A 16,161-nucleotide genomic window follows, 5' to 3' on the forward strand; every position below is an offset into this window, starting at 1 on the left:
ATCGGATACTTAAAAAGGGTTCAGATGGTAAATGTTATATGTATTTTACCATAATTTAAAAAGAACAGCGACAACCTTGTGTGGAAGGTATTATTTCTAGTTTCCAGAAGAGGAAACAGAGGCTCAAGAAATTAAATACCTTGTTCCAGCTGCCCCGCCAGTAGGTGTCTGAGGCAGGTACATCGGGCTCGGATGGCTTTCTGTGCTGTTGTGGGGCGGGGGGGTCTCCGTGATAAGGCAAATGCTAAATGAAATGGAAGGAATGAGAGCGAGGAGGAAAGTGTAGTCTTTCTTTAGAGTCTCACAATTTTGTCCGCTTCCAGGTTGGTACTCCTCCCCAGAGGAGTGAGCGAGTGCTGGGGTAAGGTGTACTGATGAACATCCCCCCGCCCCCGCCCGCAGCAGCTCTGGGAGAGGGGCTCCATCAGTCCGCTTCGCACCCCTGAAGGCCACGCGGGGGAGGGTCTGCAAATGTTTGCAGCAAATGAACTTGCAGCTCTGAGACTTCTCAGATACTCCATGGGAGGCTCCTTTCACTTGATTTCAGGTTCTGAAGTAGCTGAATTTTTAGATGATGCAAATCCGGTTCTTTCCCTGCAGGAGTTGGAGGAAATGACAAGTGCTTGGTAGAGGGCAAAGAGAGCATCAGCATATCATTAAAATGCAGTTGGGAGAGTAGAGTTGGAGGGGGGCTTAAGAGGGCAGGTGAAGGGGTGAAGAATAATTAGGATAATAACACCATCAAACACTTCTGCAAAGCATGCTGTATTTGCAGGCACTGTTCTAAGCACTTTCTGTGTATTCATTTCATTCTCATAACCATGCTATGAGGTTATTATCAGTTAGCTAAAGAGTACACAGTTTATAAAGCATTGGATGATCCTATATGCCAATTTCTACCTAAGAAAAGTATTATTTATAATAGACAAAAACTAGAAACCACCTGAATGTCCAACAACAGGGAATATTCAAGCCATGGAATTTATGTAGACAGAATGTCATCTCACTACCTCCTTTAATCTTTACAACAATGCCATAAGAGAGGTCCTAGTAGGAGCCCATTTTACAGGTATGGAGACTGAGGCTCAGAAACCTTATAAGGTTAGATTTGAAAGTAGATTTGAAAAAAAGAAACAAAGGGGAGCCTGGGTGGCTCAGTCTGTTTAGTGGCTGCCTTCAGCTCAGGTCATGATCCCAGGGTCCTGGGGTCTAGCCCCGCATCGGGCTCCCTGCTTGGCCGGGAGTCTGCTTCCTCTCCCTCTGCCTCTCCCCCTTCTTGTGCTCTCTCTCTCTCTCAAGTAAATAAATAAAATCTTTAAAAATAAATAAATAGAAAGAAAGAAAGAAAATAGATTTGGAACCCAGCCCCATTTAACTTTGGGACCCAAGCTCTTACCTACTATGTTATCCTTCCTCGAAGACTGGAAGATAAAAAGTATTGCACAAAACTGCCATTCACCAGGATTATAGTCATATAAAACCTGAGGCTGTGGGCAAATGCCAACCATGACTACAATATATGAACTAGGTAAGGGGGTAATTTGAGCGAAGTGAGTAAAGTTGTTCTGAGTAAGATCCTCAAAGGATGCCCAGGACTGGGCATTCTTTCCCCCGCTTTCCCTGGCAACAGCCCCGTTTAACTCTCATCATGCTGTGTGCCACTTTGAGCATCAGGGCCTTGGTGTCCTGGGTTCCAAAGGGAGAGACGGGGCAGAAAATAGAACTTTTCCTTTCCCGGGTTCCCCTGGGACCTGCAGACCTGCCCTGATACACCCTTTGCTGAAGTCACACCTGCTTGGAGCAGAAGACTGTGGCCAGGGTGTCTCTGAGGCTGGCCTCTCGGTTGCGTTCCATGCCTTTGGGAGCCTGGGACTCCACTCACGTGGCCTCCTCTCTGTCATGGACCCCTGTGTCCTTCTGTGCACCATCAGTGGTCCAGGGTGCCTTAGGTGACACTGGGCTCCTTTGACACAAAACAGCCACTCACCCAGAGCTTGTTAGCATAGCTGAGTCTACACACGACCTCAGAGGGGAGACGAGAGGTTTGCCTGGAGGCCACACAGTGTCATCACCTTTCTTACCAAGCCTGGCTTCCTGCCACCTCTCTGGCTCTTCTCCATGTCTTTCTTGGGTCCCCTTGACTCTTCCCTTCTGACTGGTCTCCTCTCAACAGAAGCCCAGGCAGGAACTCCTCCCTCTGCTTCATGCAGAGCCCCTTGCTCTCCTCTCCCTGTCAGCTCCACTCCCACAGGTCACGCTAACCCCCAGGAGATTCGGCAAAGGTTTTTTTTCCTCAAAAGACACCTCCTTTCTTAAGAGGAATTCTAGTGACAACTGTTCAGGGGGAAAAAAAAATTAAGCCTTTTACATTTTCAGTCATCTGAGGTCAGCTTACTCAGAAACACCCTGGAACAGAGATCTGTGTGCAGGAGGCTTCCAGGGACATGCTCTCAGAACAACCCCTGTAAGGAACAGGGGAAGCAGGACTGACCAGAGGGAGAAGTGAAGCTTCCATGCACTTGCAGTGAGTCTTTACCCAATCCCACAGAAAGTTCTGGAGCTGGAATGGCCCCTTGGAATTATGCCACTGAGCCAAGGGGGTCAGGCCTTCGTACTCTGCTTTCCACACACACATTGACTGGTCATTCACTGTGTGTCAGACAGCCCCTTGGCTGAGGACCAGTCCAGGTAGGGACAGAGCAGGCCAACTCCCAGCAGCTGGGGGTGTGGGCACCTCCCTCCTAAAGATGGGATGTGGATGGCCCACCACAGCAGCCGCTATAGTAATAATAATTTTTAAAAGGTGTGAAACAATCTCAGTGCCTATCTATTGGGGTTTTGATAAATGAATAATGGTACATCCACACCAAAGAATACTATGCAATTGTTAAAACTTTGTTTACTAACATAGAGTGGTAGTCAGGATATATTCTTAAGCGAAGAAAAGCGAGTTGCAAAATAGAACTACCTCATGACTCCTTTTTTATGTTTAATAAGTAAATAAATAGTCTAAAAGTAGTCCAGAGTTTTAGTACTACCTCTGGAGAGGTGATTATACCAAAAAATTAACAATAAATATTTATTATAATAATCTTGAGAGTAAAACTTTTTTTAAAAAGTGTTTTATTATTATTTTTTAAAGGTTTATTTATTTATTTGAGGGGGGAGGGGCAGAGGGAGAGGGAGGAGGAGCCCCAAACAGACTCCCCACTGAGCGCGGAGCCTGACTCGGGGCTCAATCCCACAACCCCGAGATCATGACCTGAGCCAAAATCAAGAGTCAGCCGCTTAACCAACTGCACCACCCAGGCGGCCCTGAAAGGTTTTATTTTTAAGTAATCTCCACACCGAGCATGGGGCTCGAACTCATAACCCCAAGATCAAGAGTCACATTCTCCACAACTGAGCCCGCCAGACGCCCCAAGAGTAAAACTTTTCTGGGGGAAAAAAAAAAAGTCCTAGCCAATTAAAAGCAGGTAGCTGTTGATGAAATATAAGTGAAGGAAGTGATTTTCTTGCTGCTGACTGGAATTTCTCTCCCCCTCAGTTTTCTGTAAGAAATGGCATCTGTCCCCACTTCCTGCCTCAACTTGTGCGGCGGCCCGCACAGCTCATGTTGAGCAGCTCTCACATCCCCTTTGGACGCAGAGGTGGCTGCGAGCACCTAATGAGGAGGCTGTTGGCTTCGTGTCCAGGGTGGAAGGAACAGGAGGAGCTGGGGTTGCCCAAATTCCACAAAGCCATGTGACAAATTCCCAGGCTGCAACAGCTGCCAGTGTCCCTCGTGTCAGGGACCCTGGGCCGCTCCCCTCTCACCCGCCGTCCTTGTCATCATCATCGGCACAGTACCAGTGACCATTTACCGAGACTTTACCATGTGCCAGGCGATACACTTTATATTCAGTCCCTCGTTTCTTCCTTACAACAATCTTCTCTATGATCATCTTGGTTTACAGACAAGAAGTCTTTGCCCAGCTTTGCGAATCTACTGCAAACCACTGAACTGAGCACCTTAAGCGGGTGACTTTTGTGGTGTGTGACTTCTACGTTCATAAAGCTGCTTTTAAAAAAGAGAAAACTGGGGCGCCTGGGTGGCTCAGTCAGTTGAGCATTTGACTCTTGGTTTCGGCTCAGGTCATGATCTCAGGGTCGTGGGCTCGAGCCCCCCATCGGGCTCCGTGCTGAGCATGGAGTCTGCTTGAGTCTCTCTCTCTCTCTCCCTCTGCCCCTTTCCCCTTTCCCTCTCAAAATGATAATAATAATAATAAAATAAAAAAGAGAAAACTAAAGTCCATATAGGCATATAGGTTAGATAACTTGCCCGAGATCACCGAGGTACAAAGTGGCAGCACAGCGTTAGCAAGAAGGAGGCAGACAGTGGAATCTGTGCAGTGTCCGTTACACCAGAGCCTCCTGACTGCATGAGGCGACCGTGGGGGTTCAGTGTCACTGACTACCCCAGTCCATGGGCACGATGGGTCTGCAGTGGGCAAGCCACCTGGGCAGTCCCTTCTGGCTGTGAGCAGCGGCACCTGGTCTCCTTGGAGAGCGGCTGTAACAGCGTGGGGTGCAGAGGGGCTAGTATGAGAGGGATAAAAAGGAGTGACATCCGTCACTGGATGCCCCATGCCCCAAATGCGCCAACTCTGCACAAGGTGGAGCAGGGGCCCAAGGAAGTGCTGGGGTTTATGTCTCGAATGTCCTGGGAGCCCCGGCAGTCAGCTCAGGCTAGAGAATGGGATGCGGGGAGGGGGCGGCTGCTGGAGGGGCTGCATCGGGCTGGGTCCCAGATCTCTGTCGTCCCCCCTGCTGGAATCTGTCCTTCTGCGGCCCGTGTGCCTTTGGAGCTGTGGCCAAGCCCGGGGCGTGGGGACTGCTCTAACAACACGTGCCTGTTCTGCTAACTAGACCATCAGCATTATCTTGAAATAGTTGGTGTGAAAAAGTTGGATGGGTTTGAAATCCTTTGCCTTATCACAAGAAATTTCCATAGGAGCTGTTAAACTCTTTAAAGATAATTTCAACTGCTGTAAAAATTTGAAGGGTGATAAAAACACTTTAAAATTTTTTTATCTCCTCCTCGGGCAAAATTTCTCATTGATGGTGATAACCAAAAACTTGAATAGATCATTATTTTAAAATCTCCCTTGGCAATTACTTATTGCCATTGTGAGACATATAAAAAAGGTTTAAAAGAATTATGCCCGGGCTATATTTACTATCCCACTACAGAGTAGCGCTGGGCCGTCAGGCAGCCACTGCCCATGTGTGGCCACTGAGCACTTGAACTGTGCCTGGTCCAAATGGAGATGTGTTGTATTTCACTTACAAGTGAAAATACACGCTAGACTTAGTAAGAAAACAAGAATGTAAAAGAAAAAAAAAAAGAATGTAAAATATCTCATTATTAATGTAATTATTATTTAATATCTCATTATTTAATTTTATATTGATGACATATTGAAATCATAATATTGTGGATATATGAGGTTAAATAAATATACTATAAAATTTTTTTTAAAGTATGTTCATGGAAACAAGCTCAAGTTTCTCATTAAAAATTTGAAGATATTTTATTTGGAAAATTTTATACAAATTCAGTATTTAATATGTTCTCTAATGACTTTATATTTTATTTTTATACTTCTTAATATAAAGAAAACATAATTACTTTTTCCATCAAGCCCCACACAGATGTCCCCCAGTCCCTTCCAATTCGCTTGAGTGTGCCATAATAACGTGGATGTTTCCTGCGAGTGTGATGGCATGAAATTGTTTCAAAGAAGGTATTTTTGAGCATCTATATTGTTCAGAAAGATATTTTTGAATATCGTTAAGGCTTATAAAAGGCATTTTTGTGCATCTCTCCATGCCAGGCACCATGCTGGCTTCTGGGGATGCACAGCTGTACATATGCTATCGTGTATTAATATCTATAGTGATAATTATGGGAGGGACATCGTTGTCGTCCCACTAAGGAAAGAAACACCTGGCAAGGAGCTCCCAGTGACCTTCTCTGTTGGCTGCAGAGTTCATGGGCATCTTAGTGAGGCCCAGACCAGCCACAGAGCAGTGAGCCCGGAGGCCTCCGTCTGAACAGAGTGACAAGGAAGAGGGGGCGGGCTTTGCTTTTTGGAGCTTTACGTTGAAGTAGAGCCCCTGGCGGAGCCCCTTATGGCGTGTTTCCGCTGCGTGAGGCTTTCTCTCTGTCCTCCTTTAAACTCCGGGAGCCCTGCCTCAGCTGCAGAGCATCTGTGCGCAGCTTTCCTCTAATCAGATGCCTGAGGCGATGCATGTCCCGAAGTCAGAGGCCAGGCTACCCGGGTGCTTGTAAACTCGGTTATTTTTTACATGTGTGACTTTGGCAAACCATTTAGTTCTCGTTACGGGCTAGCCTAATGCCAAGGCTGACTTTCTGTTTCCAGCTTGGCCCCCTGGGTGGCATCTTGCATTCTTCGTAAATGGCCTCTGCAATACAGGAAGCCACCCCATGCCCCTCACTTGCATAATTTGAGATGCTAGCATTTTCTTAGCTCTTCCGAAGTGGAGCCCAGGAGACTATCCATCTGGAAAATCACGAGAGAGCACTGAAGGTGACGGAAATCAACATTAGATCCCAGACTATGGAGTCACTTCCTGGAAAAGCAAAGAAACAGTATGGCATCTGTTCAGATGAATATTACTTTCTCAAATTCTGTGTGGTCTTGGGCCTGCTCTGTGATGTCACTTTGTCATAACTTTCTCCATCTTTGCCCCGAAATACCCATGTAATTGCACCTAGAGCGACTGGTATACAAGTGAAGGTATTGGCACACACATTGTCATAAAAACTTTGTATATGTATGGATGTGCAGGGGAAGCCATGTGCTTAATTATAAGAAGTGTTGTCCTTTATCCATGTTTAAAAAGGAAGGAATTTGATCCAAGGCAAACCATCTAATGTAACTAGCCAAGGAAAAAGCTTTCAGGACTTTCAGATGTTAACTGTTTCTTCTGACTAGGAAATGCTATAAAGCTCAAGTTAGTTAGGAATGACTTATATACTTTGCGTTTCAAACACCTAAGAGATGCTTTTCAGTTATTTGTATTGCCGTGTTCTTTTATTTTTTTAAGATTTTATTTTTAAGTAATCTCTACACCCCATGTGGGGCTCAAACTCACAACCCTGAGATCGAGAGTCACATACTCCACCGACTGAGCCAGCCATATTCTCTCTTTTTTTTTTGAGCGAGAGAGAGAGAGAGAGAGAGAGAGAGAGCAAGCAGGGAGGGGCAGAGGGAGAAGGAGAGAGAATCTTAAATAGACCCTCCGCTGAGCATGGAGTCCAACATGGAGCTCGATCTCACAATCCCGAGATCATGACCTGAGCTGAAATCAAGAGTCAGATGCTTAACCGACTGAGCCACCCAGGCTCTCCATCATATTCTTAATTGAATGATTTGAATGACTACATCCAATTCTGCACCTATACCCTCTGGTATTGCTTTTTAACCTTCCTGGAAATCACTTTCTGAAAAATAAAGACATATTCAGATCTGAAAAAAGGAAAAATGTGTTGTGTTGACATGACAGGGGTCATGGGTATTTCTTACTGTTAAATTGTTTAAATATATTTTTAAAGATTTTATTTTTTAAGTAACCTCTACACCTAATGTGGGGCTCGAACTCACAACCCAGAGATCAAGGGCCACATGTTCCACTAGCTGAGCCAGCAAGGCGCCGCAGATTTTTTGAATATTAAATAAACATTTAAACTTTTAAAAGCTGTCCAATTAAAGGGGAAAACTGATAAAGCTCTTTGAAGAAAGCCTGTTAAAAGAATTTCAGCCATTTAAATGTCCAACAATAGGGGAAGGCCGAAGTAAATCACAGTAATAACGAGTTACCACTTACTGTACACTTTACTCTGTACCAGGTACTACGCTAAGTGTTTTATATGCACTATTTCATTTTTTTTTAAATGCTCTAAAAACTCAGCAGGAGAGGCCTATTGTCATCATCATTTTCATTTTATCGATGAGAAAACTATAGCAGAAAGACACAGTAAGCCACTCAGCAAAGACCACATGGCTGGTTAGTAGCAGAGCTAGGATTTGAACCCAAGACTGTTGGGTCCTACAACCAACTGGCAACCACTAGGTTGCCAGACAACCCACTGTCCCACAACTGTGGCAAGCTTTCACACCAAGCACACTATTGGTGGGGCTGTCATGATTAGACCCTTCTAAAAGGGAGGCGATTTCCAGCATCTCTCACAGCGTTAGGATGCACATCCCGTTTGTCACACAATTATACTTCTATGATACCATCTAGGAGAAATGCTCATGCAGAAAGACTATTGTACAAGTGATCGAACCATCGTAAATATCTGCTAACGGGAACCGCAAAGTAAATTATGGTACTTCTATAGGTGAACTATTTGGGCAGCTTTCTTAAAATGCAGCAGACCCCTATGTACCAGTAAGGAAATGTCTCCAAGCTACGCTGTGACATGAAAAGGCTAGTTGTGGGACCATTAGTTAAAAAGCTGTTTTGAATGCGTGTAGAGAAAGGTCTGCAAGGATAGAAACTAAACTGTTAAAAGTGGTTTACCTCTGAGGCATGGGGGGAGAAAGGAGGAGGGAAGGGAAATTTTTACCTTGTCCTTTATATATTTCTGAATTGTTCTAATTCTTTATGGCAAGTGTGTGTTACTTCTGTAATTAAAAAAAGCTAATATGGAAAAAATGCTCATGTTTTCAACCAAGTTTTAATGATACGGGAAAAATATTATAACGTGAAAAAAAATCGGAGCATGAAATTATGTATACAAGTATGATCTCAGCTGCAGAAAAATGCATTTAAAATCTGGAAAGGAAATATATCAAAACGTTAATAGGCACTGCCTTTGGGTGGCAGGATTATAGGTGGCTTTTTTTTTCTGCCTTACTTTTCTATACTGTCTCAGTGTGCCTTATTATTTTTATAATTAGAAAAAAAAAAAAACATTAAGCAGGTCTGCCAAAGGTGCGTGACGGGTTGTAAAACTGAAGCAGCCACTGCCCAGACCCTGTGGCGTGAGGCTCCCCGATTCCTGACTCGCGGAGGAAAATGTCCTGCTTGCGGAGGGGGCAGATGAGGAGCGAAGACGGGCTTTCTTCTGATTTTCTGATGATCTGATTATGTTGCAGGAGGAAAAGGGAGAGTCTCCTGGCAGAGAGGGTGAGACCCCTGAAGGTGAGGTTTCTGATCCTGAAGGTCAGGGCCAGGCTTTGCGGGGAAGGCGGGATCACTGTGGCTGTAAGAGTGGGTGCCGTCCAAGCGGGGTGACCGGGCGCAGGGGTTGGAGGGAAGGCGGGCGCCACCCCTAAAGGTCTTGTGTGGTCCCCAGAGACTGACGGGGGCGCTGCCATGACGCAGTGTAGAGGTTGGGGTCACGGGTGGTGGCTGCAGGGAGAGCAACTCTGTCACTTGACCCAGATGACCCACTGCTTGAAGTGTCCGAGACTGCCCGGGATCCTTCACGGAGCAACCATAACGGCAAGGTCTAGGACTCTGGAGAATCCAAAGTAGCTTGAAAGAGTGCGTCTTTTATAAAAGTAATTCTTTCGGTAAAGAGCCCTTGGCCTTTGTGCAGTTCCGGGCCTGTGTGTCATGCGTTCTTCGCTCTCCTCTTGCTCTGCTCTGTGATACAGAAGGGCTGCTTCCAGAAGGCTCTGTTTCCACGCCTCCCATGTCCGCGGGCCTCTGGCTCAGTGTGGCCAGCGGGAGACATTGCGGAGGTGGCAAGACAGGAGGCCGGGGGAAGTTGAGGTAGTTCTCCTCCCCCCTCCCTGCCCCGGGTGACGGCTCTGGCCGCAAATGGGCTTCCTCCATCTCATCAGCTTCCACCGAGGCCTCTTGGGTTCCTCTCTCTGTCCCCTTGAGGGCAGGGGCAGCTGTGGTTCCCGCGGCTGCTGCCGAGTCCGCCCGCTTGGCTTCCCAGCCAGCTCTTCTGTCACACATGCAATCAGTTCCTTGCCTTGGATTCTCTCTATTCGAATGCTTTCTAACTCGCTTCCACGGGCACAGAGGCATCGAGAACTGTGCGAGGGAGGGAGACCCCGGGGCCGTGTGATAGCTCGGTGCAGTCGTCCCCTAGGGCACCGCCACTAGGGATATAACACCGGGTGAAACTCCGTGTCTCTCAGAAGCGACATAACCCCAGGGTTGACTACACGTATGGTCCTGACCTATGCGTTGAGGGGGAGGTGGAAGGTGGAAGCCAGCCACCTGGTAGCAGATCGACTGCATTCACGGAGCTGCAAGCATCTGACTCTTTTATTAGGGCACCGAGGGCGGTTGTGCCTGGGTATTTACTTATTTTAATACATTTTATTTTTTGTAAGTTACTTATGAATGTCCCCTTCACTACACAGTACACAGTTAGGAGATTTTACCTCTGAATTTCATTTCCAGGGTAGTAAAGGGGATGTTACAGAATCCTGGTTTTACAGAGAGACCTTGGGGTGGAAGAAGGTCTTGCAGCACTGGGTTAGAGGAGGATGGGCACCACCCGGAAATCCTGGGCCAGAAGGGGAAGTAGGCACTGATAAGACTGTGGGTGGTCTCCCTTTCTAGGGGGTGCGGCTTGGGGGGAGGGAGATGCACACACTCTTGATTATACACGGGGTTGTGTCATTGTGTCCGTGACAGCATTTTCATTTTCGCAGTGTAAGAACGGGGAGAACTGTTGATGTTGTTGCCAAGCAGCGAGAGGTATGAGCTCTGGTGGGCATCTGCCATTCCTCTCAGCTGCCCAGCTCCTGAATAGCCTTTCTCTGGGTGGGGGACACTGCTTGTCTTATGCGTCCTCCACAGCAGGTAGAGCCTGCCTCCCACTACAGAAGCTAAACAGACACCCCCTTTCTGGGGCTCCCCTGCAGCTGGGTGTGGATCCGTGTCCTAGGCACACATGGAGCAGGCGCACCTGTCCCGGACTTTGAATGATGACATGATTGCTTTTCCCTGAGTAAGGAGGAAAGCCATTACTGAGGAGGTGATGTTTAAGCTACGTTTTGAGGGATAAGTAGAATTTCAACAGGTTGGGAGTTTGGAGGAATGAGCAGTAGGCGGATCAGAGGGTTGGGTAGGTGGGCAGGCATTCCAGGTATGGCAAAGGCGTAAGTGTGAAGATATTTCAAAATAGGTAACATGCCATTAACTTTACTCATGATGTTGGAGTCAAGGGCATTGAAAAGGGGTCAGAAGACCTAGGTTCAAATATGGATCCTGCCTTGTATGACCTTGGGCAAGTCCCCAGCCCTCTGGGGCTCACTTCCCTTACTTGGAAAAAAGGTAGTCCTACCACTGCTGATCTGCCATCCTCACAAGTTTTTGTAGGATCACGTGAAGATGAATGTAAACTGCTTTAAATGGAAAAGTCTAAACAAAAATTATTATGAATGTGTGTAGGGGGTGGGATACACAAAATAGTGAGAGAGCACAAGTCCAGGCTGAGAGAGGTTAGAAGAAAATCAAGTCTGGGGAGGAATTTGTCTGGTCAAAGACCAACTCTCTCAAGTGTAGGGCTGGGGAGGCCAGGTGGGGTTGGGGGTGAGCAGACAGCAAGTAGCCAGGCAGCTTTCACACCTGGAGGGCGGGCAGCTGTCGGAAGGATTGCAGATACTCAGCCAGAAAAGGGAGGAAACTTGCTTTTCATTCAAATGTAGATGTGAGGCAGGACCCAAGAATCTGCATTTCTGACACGCTCCCACGTGCTGCCAACCCTGGGACAAGGTTCCTCCCGCGTCTCCCTGAGGTTCCGGTCTGACCACGGCAGCTGCTTTGTGGGTGTGCCCAGTCCTCAGCCACCCTTTGCTACAAATGCCTTGTGTGATTTGCTTTCTCTAGCTGGCCAATGTCTTCTGTCACATTTTGATTCTTAATTTTCACCCCAGAAAGTAACTCTAAGCTTTGCCGACTCCCCTTTGTTCCCTCATGAAGAGCGTGAGGTACAGGAGTGAATAGCTGTCAGCCTTGCGCAGAAGAGCAGAGAGCCTGTTGTATCCAGAAGCTTCCTGTCAACACTGCCCATGTCAATATCACCGGCCTCAGAGCCCTCAAGGTCAAGTCTCTACCCTCCTAGTTACCGGCGCTGAAAATCAGCAGTAGGTCGACACCACCTCCCTGTCTGCATCCCAGGTGATCACGAAATCTTGATGATACTATAGGAGGTCTTTGGGAATTCACAATTAAGTAGTCAAGGGTATGACTATTTGGGAGCAACTCCAAAGTCCATGGACCTCCAGCCATTTGGAATGGGATCACCACTCACCTAGGTAGGGGTGTTGTCAGGAGTTTCCTAGAAGGTTCTGCAAAGCCCCAGCAGGAGTCGAAACGGCAGCATTTAGCGCTGAGAGCGGATAGCCTACAGCTGCCACCCCCTCAGCCCAGGGAGTGATGCTTTTAAAACCAGGGAGTCCAGAAACTGCAAAAACACCCCTTCTATGACCAGGATCCATTCTCCCCCCTCTGTAACGTCCGCGGGGTCCCTCTCCTTTCCACTCCGCCCGCCCCGTTCAGGGGCCCATCTGCACCTGCGCCCCGCAGCACCTGCTCCGGCTTCCTCCCGCCCGGGAGCCCCGCCCCGCCCCGCCCCGCCGAAGCCGGCCGAGCCCCCCAGCCCGCCCGCCAGCCCGCCCGCCGGCCTGCAGGCCTTTCCCCAGCCGGCGCCTCCACCCGACATTTTCCTCCCCGCGCTGCCCCTCCTGCTCCAACCACAGTCTTGTGTGGTGACTCCACGATTGAAAACCCGGCCCAATCACATGCTCTGTCGATTGGGTCAGTGTTGCCAGCATCCTGTGTGGTCATGTTGTTACTCTTACTTACATTCCAACCACAGGTGGTCAGCTAAGAAAAACAAGACCAGAAGATGCTGACGGTTCAAGGGGCATAGATTAACTGTACAGGGGAGAGGAAGAGGCAGGACAGAGGACTGGGGCCCCGGGGGCCCCGGGCTGGGTGGCCGCCCGCTGGTCCCTGGTCCCTCAAGGGCCTGGAGAGCTAGGGCGGAGCCGTAGAGCCTCGAGTTCCTGGGCCCCAGCTGACGAATACACAGCCTCGGGGGATTCAACTTCATAGGAAGGAGTTTCACACCCTGTGGTTGGAAAAAGTTGGTTGGAGGCAAATGGGTTCTTCCCAGAGCATTGGTAGATTCCAGCCCTTCTGCAGTGAGGGACATGGAGGAAATGAGGTCAAGGTCCTGTGCTTGATCTGGTCCCAGCCTGGCCTCTGCCTGACCCAGGCCTGGCCGTGGGCTGGAGGGGAGGGGTGGAAGAGGCAGGACACGGAGAAGAGGAACCCTAGGGTAAGAGGAGGACGAGGAGAGCAGCAGGTAGGAGACCAAGCTCCGGATGTCTTCCTGCAAACGAGCCCAGGAGTTTTGTTTTTATTCCGGCCAGCATCAGGAGATGACTGCCACTGCCAAAATACTTTGCTGCTCTTTCTTGACTCCATCTTCCCGGTAGCGGCTCCTGTTGTACTCACCCTGGAGGTGACCGGCCAGGACACGGCCGCCCAGAGCAAGGCTCATGTAGCCTCACTGGAGGGCATCGCTCCCAAAGACCATGTCATGCTCTTGACAGGCACACCTGCAGAGGCTGAGGCTACCCTGGGTCAACGTGGAGTGGAGCTCTGGCCAGCCTGGAAGGAGCCAGCCGCACGCTTGGAGGTGAAGTCCGTGGCTCCCTGGCGCGTGCTGGCCAAGTCAGAGGGCGGACTCCCAAGGTGGCCAAACAGGAGAAAAAGAAGACAGGCTGAACCATGCAATTGATGCAGGACAACCAGCGCTTGGTCAACGTCACGCCCACCTTTGGCAAGAAGAAGGGCCCCAATGCCAACTCTTAAATCCGTTGTAATCCTGGCTCTCCCCAACAAAGCCACTAAGTCCAGTTGTCAACAACAACAACAACAACAACAAAACAACTTTGTTACAGTTCCCAAGAGCAGGGCCATTCTGCCACTCAGGCCTCAGCGTCAGGAGTGAGGGGAAAGCATGGGCCAGAGCCTTTATTGGGGTTTTTGCTGGAAGGAATAGACAAGGCAGGGTGGGCATGCTGGGCAGGCTTAGGAGGGGACAGTGGGGGTAATTTCAGTGGGCTCTGGCTCCAGGGGCGTCCCTGCTGGTCTGGTATCTGGCCCTGGGGGGATTTAGGGTAGGAGGATAGTGTCCTGACTGTAGGAAGCTGATAAAAGGAGGTGAACGTGGGCGAGAGGGGCGGATTCGTTGGTTTGCATATCAAAGGTAGGCTCACCGGCAAGTTGTCTGCTATTTCTAGAAGGCAGCTAACCGTGGGAGGAGCAGTCCCTCTCTGGGCCTGCAAGGCCCTGGAGACCTCAAAACATCACAAAATACAGAAAATAGAAAGCAGAATGTCAGAATGTGCCAGAGCATCAGGGAGTCTGCGAGGGGCTGTCACGTCGCTATGAACCCCACCCACCCAGTGAGGTAGAGCATGAGAGACGGAAGTGCCATGTGAAAGCAGGAGGCTCCCGGTTCCGGCAACAGCTCCCTTGGACAGTCGGCTGGTGTGATGCAAACACGCTCTCACTCTCCCCCAGAAGGTGCCGCGTGGGGTGGACTCAGGCTTTGGCTCTGGAGTCAGACCTGGTTGGGGACCACTGTGTGACCAGGGGAAGTTACTTCACCCTTCTGAGCCCAAGGGATGGTTGGGAGAATTAAAGAAATTTGAGGACAGAAGCATCTCTTATCTGCAAATTCCTTGCTCTGTGAGTTGTACAAATGCCTCGGAGAGCTCTCTGGAACTGGCTAAAAAAATGCTGATTTCCTGGCTCCCCCAGACCTTCATGTGACCTGGGCCACACTCAGTACATTGCAGAAAGACAGCAAGACCAAGAGAAGTGAGTGTGTTCTGGTAACAGCAGGGGGACACTGGGGCAGAGCTGACCTCACAGCCATTACCCCGGGAAAGCTGGCTAGGCTGGGTGGCCGGTCACCCCCAACCGCTGGAAGCAGGCGCCCAGGGCCCCGGGCCACACATGCCAGCCCCAGAGTGGGAGCAGCTCTTTTTGTGCCACACACAGAGGGCTGGCACCCCTCGGCTGGGTCCGCCGACCTGCTGTGGCCCCAGTACTGAAGTTGGAGGTGTTCAGCTTCACACGACAGAGACTATTTTCAGCTCTGTGAGGCCCAGAATGAGAAATAGATTCACATCCTCGGAGGAAAATGGAAATGTCATCTCCTTTTCAAGTTCCTAGTAGTACCTGTACATTCCAAACTGTGGAGAATGAACTATTTGCTTATTTATTTTAATATGGACATTTTTTAAAGCAAGTTGATTTGTTCCTGGTCATCTTTTTTTTCCCCCCCAAGATTTTATTTATTTATTTGACATATAGCACAAGCAGTGGGAGAGGCAGAGGGAGAGGAAGAAGCAGACTCCCCGCTGAGTCAGGAGCCCGATGTGGGACTGGATCCCAGGACCTTGGGATCATGACCTGAGCCGAAAGCAGATGCTTAGCCGACTCAGCCACCCCGGTGCCCCTTCCTGGTCATCTCTTAGCTGCAAATTCCATGAAGGCTAAAAATTGAGAGTTCTCTTGTAATACTCACTCCTTAATCCTGCCTGCTCCCAACACAACCAAATCTTTGTATGATTTCTGATGGAGCAACATTTTGCTGAGGTGATTTCACAGAATTCTGTAGCCAACACTCTGTTGTCACCGGTCTTCTGGCCAGTGCTGTGACCACGTGAGCCCACACCCCGGACCCCAGGGCACCCCTGTTTTCTGAAATGCCTGACTCATCCTACCCAGGCTTTCTTGAAGAAAGTGAAGTGAAGTTAAGCCCTCCCACACTCCTTTAAAAATGTATACTCTAAATTCCAGTTGTCGTAGTAACATCTTCATGCTGCCCCGCTGCCTTTTATATATTTTGGTGCTGATGGACCATCAGTTACCATGAGAACAGGAATGTCTTTAAACAGCGAATCTTATGGAGCTCAGTTTTGTGCCGTGTGCAAAACAAAACCCACGTCCACAGGGACGGCCTCAACAGAGCTTTGATAGTTTAACAATGGAATGGGACCTAGAAACCAATAGTCTCATTTGGTTCTCTGAATTTTATTTTGAAAAATAAAAAAGGTGTATATTTTTTTTAAAGATTCAGTTCTATTAACTGTC

The 16,161-nt window shown here is 48.7% G+C and overlaps 1 long non-coding RNA gene across 2 annotated transcripts in view; it reads left to right on the forward strand.

The window, feature by feature from the left end:
- The window catches only part of LOC123835317 (uncharacterized), a 40,202-nt gene extending 24,102 nt beyond the window's left edge, over positions 1-16,100 (forward strand). Inside the window, exons 3-4 of one of the 2 annotated variants that reach the window (XR_006788716.3) lie at positions 9,171-9,216; positions 11,965-16,100. This is a non-coding gene — a long non-coding RNA (uncharacterized LOC123835317). Of the gene's footprint in view, positions 1-3,547; positions 5,480-9,170; positions 9,217-11,964 lie in introns of those variants that run through there. The other variant, XR_006788717.3, reaches the window with a different exon arrangement.
- Positions 16,101-16,161: the final 61 nt, after the last annotated feature.

The sequence above is a fragment of the Mirounga angustirostris genome, unplaced genomic scaffold (genome assembly GCF_029215605.1).
Source record: "Mirounga angustirostris isolate CCGP_5_RB_7025 unplaced genomic scaffold, mMirAng1.0.hap1 SCAF_12, whole genome shotgun sequence".
Classification (NCBI taxonomy): domain Eukaryota; kingdom Metazoa; phylum Chordata; class Mammalia; order Carnivora; family Phocidae; genus Mirounga; species Mirounga angustirostris.